General features: G+C 37.3%; 1 long non-coding RNA gene across 1 annotated transcript; it reads left to right on the top strand.

Annotated features, from left to right (window-relative positions):
* The first annotated feature begins 1643 nt into the window (after positions 1-1643).
* LOC147830469 (uncharacterized) lies at positions 1644-5692 on the top strand. The gene is made up of 3 exons (XR_015452875.1): positions 1644-4150; positions 4663-4731; positions 4897-5692. It is a non-coding gene; the product is annotated as an uncharacterized LOC147830469 (long non-coding RNA).
* The last annotated feature ends 680 nt before the right edge of the window (positions 5693-6372 follow it).

Genomic DNA, 6372 nt, shown 5'->3' with positions numbered 1-6372 from the left:
CCTTCTTACATTTGGAGCAAAATCTCAGTCTTTGTGAGACTTGATGTTCTTATCTGTAATGGTACCTACCCATAGGACTGCTTGGAGGACCTGGAGACCCACTGTGTGGGAATATACTTTATAAACTATAAAATACTATAAAATATAAGATGCCTGTATGTTACCAGGTTAGGAACAAACATAAACAAAAATCAGGAGGTATGAGTGAATGTCAGATATAATAAATAAATGTTTTTGGATGCGGCCTCTAGAGAGTCATTAAAGATTTGCTTGATAAAGTATGATACTGTATTTGTATCACATAGTTTGTCTTTCTAAACTTTGAGCTGTTCTCTTTTCCAAAATCTCTTCATGCAGACCCCTCTTTCCCCAAGGCATACAGGTCCTATAAACAAATGCTAGGGGTATAGATAATCCATCCTAATTGCCCTGTTTTTTGTTTTTGTTTTTCAGAATGTAATAATTGGTGAAAGATAGGAAGGGAATGCAAAGAGAGTACTAAGCCCTAGGTTTTCAACTTCCTTTACAGGCAGTCCCCAACTTAGAATGGTTCAATTTAGAATTTTTAAATTTGACAGTGGTGTGAAAGTGATATGCATTCAGTAGAAACCACACTTCAAATTTTGAATTTTACCTTTCCCTGGGCTAGCAATGTGCCATGTGATACCCTCTCACATGCTGGGCAGCAAGAGCACAGCACCCAGTCAGACCATGTGATCCTAAAAGGAAATATCGACACTCCAGTGAACTGTATTGCTAAGCTATGATGTTCAGCAGGTTAAGGGTATGAAATACATTTATACCCTATGATATTTTCAACCTATGGTGGATTTGTTGGGAACAGAGCCCTGGTATAAGTGAAGGAACATCTGTATTTCGCTTGCTCATTGAAGTTGAACATGTTAACAATATCGCTTTTGTTCTTTTCTTCTCTTCTGCTTTCTCAGTCCTACCTCTCCTTTATATCTTCTGGATTATAAAGTCTTGCTAGTTATTCAGGAGGCTGAAAATGAATTATCTGGTTGGCAACCTTTAATAAAAATAGGAAATCAACTTATTCCCTTGAATAGTTTTCACAGGAAACAAGCCTGTGAGCCAGATACTTCAGACACTGAACCCTAATATATTATATATCAATTTCCTTATACATATATATGTCTTAAAACATAAGCCAAAAGTCGGATGATTCTATTGAAGCAATATCTTTTCTCTTTAGGCAGTTAATATTTTGCATGAGTATTTAGCTCTGTCTATGACCCTATGATACTTTTTTCTGAAACTACAGGAATATTTCTTTCGTTTTGTGTGTGTCTTCCGCTCTCTCCAGTCAACTCTCCTTTCTCATCTAGACTGGTTCTTTAGTGAGTGAGGAAGGAAAGAGTGGTGTCTTTTCTACTCAAAGTTTAGAGATGATAAATGGATGGCTATGGGGTGGCTCTGTGTATTGAGTAGTTTTAAATTACACACAAGTTTGCTGGCTGATTCTGAGTTGTTGGTTTATAATACAAATGGACAAACTAACAAACAAAAAAGTATTACTATTTCTCAATTAAAACAACACATGGAGTTTTTCTCCATCAGTGGAAATTGAACCTATGACCTTTGGACTGAGTTACATCTCCAGGCTTTTATTTATTTTTTATTTTGAGACAGGGTTTTGCTTCTTATTTTGAAACAAGGTGCAAAATTGCTCAGGGTGGACCTAACTTTGCTATCCTTCTGCCTCAACCTCTCAGAGTGCTGGGGTTACAGGTATATGCACCACACTTGGCTCAGACTTTTAAAATTGAAAATTTTGTTTTCTATTTCATTTTATAGGGTTACACACTTGATCATAATGGTGATGCAAAATATTGCTGGTGACCACTAACTCCCCAAACGGCAGCACTCATTGACTCCTGAAGACTGGTCAAGGCATCTCACACATGGCTGATATACCAAAATGGAACAGTAAGAAATAAAACAGTCTTATCTGTGACTATTATCATTGAGGTGAAGATTTGAATGTAATCAGGTTATCTAACTGCTAAAGCACATGGATTAAAATTTGTAGCAATAATTATTATTTTTCTTTGTAAAATTTTTATCTTAAGACCTTTTACTTGTATAGAATCTAGGAGACTTTACTTTGCTGTTTTTGATGCTTAACAAGTTTTCCCTCTGGAATTCTGAACCATTCTTGTTAGGGTTGGGGTCCTTAAAGAGAAGAAGAAACCTACATAGTCTATTGTCCATCCACCACTTAGACCATGGACTAGGAAGCTATACTCTTTGAGTTCAAATCTTGATTCTGCCTCTTCTTTACTGGGTAACATTGAACTAGTGGGTTAACCTTTATCCTAGTGTCTTCATTTGTAAAATGGGGATAAAAATAGTACCTATCTTTCAGAGTTGTTAAGACTAAATGGAAACATGTATGTGAAGTGCTTAGGAGCCAGGACCTAGACAGAGCTCAGATGTTAGTTTAATACCAATTGGCATCACTTATGATTATTACTACTGGTTTAGGATCAGAAGATATCTTGTGCTTCCAAGTTCAAGATATATGTTTTTTCCAATTCCCCAGTTATACAAGGCCAACTCCTTTCTCTTCTCCTTGTCTCTTCACTAGAGCTCTTTTATGTGTCCTGCTTCAACTCAGTATGCAGGTATGAACCTACAGCTATACACAGGGAAATTTTTAAAATATTACTTTTATACCTATTCTTTCACAGCAAGATACACATAACATAAAACTTGCCCACTTAAACATTTATTTTTATTTCTTTAACTGATACATAAAAATATAAAAGCTATATATATTAGTGGGGTTCCATGTAAGCACCTTAACCATTTTTAAGTGCACAATCAGTGGTATTAAGTAGGCTCATAATATTGTGCATCTGTCACCACCATCAGTTTCTCAAACTTTTCATCTTATAAAACTAATAGTCTATACCCAGTAAACATTAACTCTTTATTCTCTCTTCCTTCATCCGCGTCTGCTAGAACCTACCATTCTTTCTGTCTCTATGATTTTGACAGCTTTAAGTTCTTCATTTAAGTGGAATAAATATTTGTCCTTTGATGATTGACTTATTTCACTTAGCATAATTTCCTCAAGGCTCATTCATGTTGTAGCATGTCAGAATTTCTTTTCTTGTTAAGCCTGAGTAATATTTCATTGTATTAGACAGAGGGATTATGACTGCAAGCAGCAGAAACTCCCTAGAGGTAGTCTAAGTAAAGGGAAATTTATGTTGTGTGTGACACAATAGCCACTGAAGGATAGGAAACAGAGGTCACAAGAACACTGACTCTAGACTGGTTATGGTGAATCATGCAGGATACTAATCTGTCTGGACTCCTTCTGTCCTGTGTCTTCAATAATAGGTTAAAAAAAATCTATGTGCTGGATTCACTTTGAATTGCTTCCTGCCTCTTGAAGCTGGCATCCACTGGTTCAGGTGGCTGTGTAGGGAGAAAAGGCAAACAGGTTGTAGACATGGAAGCAGGAGAGAGTTGTCTGAAGGGACTTTCCAGACAAGCAGGACCATGAGAGTAACGAGTCACTGGCCAAGATGCATTGCTGCTTTACAGAGTTATTAAGATTAAATGAGCACATAGACATAACACTTAGAATGTAGCAGAGAGTAACATTTCAGCAATATTCACTTTTTTTGTGCCTTAGGCAAGTTATTTCCTTGTTGCAGGTGTCAGTTTTGTATTATCTGTGAATGAGACTCTTAGCTGAAGTCCTTTCTCCTTCTGTCATATTGTAAGATTCCACCTAAGGATCAGGGGATAGACTAAATGACCAGGGGTTTCTATATTTTCTCCTCATCTTATTGAACTACCTAGAGTAGGTGCCATTGTCAGGCTGCTCATTAAGTTTCTTCCTTTTACTGGTGTGAATAATTAATTGCCACTATCATTAAGACTCCTAGCAACGAAGTTCTGTCCCACATCTCCTGCGGTGCAGCATGTACTTCCTGGGCAGATGAAGAAATAACAGTGTGTGCAAAATCTGTTAGCAATTAGCACAGCCAACTGGACTTTCTCAGGAGGATACACAGCATCCCCTTCCAAGAACAAGGACTCTGCTCTTCTACACCAAAAAGAACCATCTGATGTGCTCAATATTTAATAAATGAACTGAAGCTCTAATGAGGTAAAATCGTAGTACATGGACAGTTTTCTCCTGAGGGATTAGCGGGTAAAGTCTCATCCTGTGATTGCATCAACAGTGCCATTATGATTTAACCAGAAGCCTTGCCTCCTCCAGCAAGGGAGAGTTCACAGCTCATTTTTCAGCTGTCTGGCATTGCCTAAGGTTTGCTTACTCATCTAGTCTCAGTTCTAGAGTCTGTGCATGAAAGATGCAGTAGGAACCATTAGCCTTTCCCCATGGTTGTTAACCTCTCTGTGTGAAATTAGTAATTCCCTCTCAGTAGGGAGTTCTCCCTACCTGGTGGAAAAAAAATTCCATGTGGGTCAATGAGCACAGAGAAATTAGGTTATTAAAAAACTTCAAAATTCTAGGGGTGATCTGAGGTTGAGGACAACACAGGGGCATGGATAATTGGTGAGGTTTCAGAAATTAGAATTTGAGTGGCTATGACCAATCAGATGATAAGGATCAACCTTACTGTACCTCTGGTCATTTGATTTCTTGTCTTGTAGAGAATGCTGTGAGCTCCAGCGATATATCCCTGCCACCTTCTATCTGTGTGCAAATCCACCAGAAGTCAGGTAATCATGCTGACTCTGCTACATTACACTTTGGAGGAAACTTGGAACAGATCACGTAGTTCCTTCAAGTTCTTTCTCTTGGTTTTGTTCCACATTGGTTCTCTCCTCTCCTGCCCTAACCAGTGCTCTCCACTTTCACATCTTCTTTTCTTCATCAAAATCCAGGGCATGAAGAAGAGTACTACTCAGCCAAAAGAAGGATAAACTTGAGAGATTTATAGCTAAATGGATGCACCTTGAGGCTTTACTCTTAAGTGAAATAAGTTGGACACACATGTGTACATATCAGATTATCTCTCAAGGGTAAGTAAGGACCAAAATGTATAATAGATAATGTGAAAAAAGGAAGAAATTATTCAAAAGGAAAGGGGAACTGGGAAGCGGGGGGGAGGGGGAAAAGAAGCAAGGGAAAAGAAAAAAAAAGAAAAGAAAGAGAAAATGGAAACAAAGCTTTGTAAATAAGGAGGGGAGGGAATTGGGAGAAAAAGAGCAATCAAGATATACCATGTACTGGCGCATTGAGGCGATACTCTTAAGTGAAATAAATAGGACACACATGTGTAAATACCAAATAGTTTCTCTGGTGTGAAAAACTAAAAGTGTAAATAAGAATCAAAATGTATAATTGATATTGTGAAATAGGAAGAAAATGTCTAAAGGAATAGGGGAAGTGGGAGGGGAAGGGGAAAGGAAAGATGGGAAAAGAAAAAATATGAGAAAAGGAAAAAACATGGAAATAAAGTCTTTGCAAATAGGGAAGGGTGGAGGGGGTGAAGAGAGGGCAGGGGAATGGGGAAAAAACAAGAACCACGATACATCATGTAAAGGTACAAGATCCCAATGATGAATGTAACTGTATTGTATACCTAAAATGTACCAATAAACTAAATGGAAAAAAATATATATACTATGTACTTGTCCAAATTCCTTTTGATAAATGTGATTGCTATGTATATTTAAATTGTACCAATAAAATTAATTTTAGAAAATCTATGGCATGTTTTACTATTGTGATAGAGGTTACTGATACAGAAAACAATGAAGTATTTTATCAAGTATTCTATTATAAAGTTGTTTCTATTAACAAAGGGAATGGTAGGTGTTAAAAAAAATTCCTAAGCAAGTGTGAAGATCACCAAATACTTCATGCCAGTGATGGGAGTAATAATAAGAGATGCTTCTATGTGTGCTACTGGGGAGGAGGAAGGTAGTTCATGGAGAGTAGAGAGATGTGTAGGGTGCAGTGGTTGCTTATCAGCACAGAATTACTTAAGATAATAACTCTCCATAATTGAAAGTTAGGGATTGAAAAGAGAATAATAAAGGAGTAATCAAAAATGTGTTAAAATAAATTCAATGCAAATGAGATGCAAAAAGTGCCCTGGATGTGTTGGAAGAGGATGTCAGATAATTGGAAAGCATACTTTCTGGCCTATGCATGGCCAATGCCAATCTCTTCAAGAATTCTCTGGAGCCTCTTACTGAAAACCATTTAAAACTGAACAGGGACTTTTTCTCTTCCTGTCAGTTAGAGAGCTGTCTATTTTGGTGTTTGTTCTATTGGGAAAATGGACAAGTTTTGGAGATGAATCAGAAATAAGTCTTGGCAGGCATTCCATACTCACTCTGAGTTCAGCCAAA

The sequence above is a fragment of the Heterocephalus glaber genome, unplaced genomic scaffold, assembly GCF_053883595.1.
Source record: "Heterocephalus glaber isolate CG9 unplaced genomic scaffold, H.glaber_assembly_v1.0 deba00000122, whole genome shotgun sequence".
NCBI lineage: Eukaryota > Metazoa > Chordata > Mammalia > Rodentia > Bathyergidae > Heterocephalus > Heterocephalus glaber.
The sequence above is the reverse complement of the archived record's forward strand: the minus strand, read 5'-3'. Positions and strand labels throughout refer to the sequence as shown.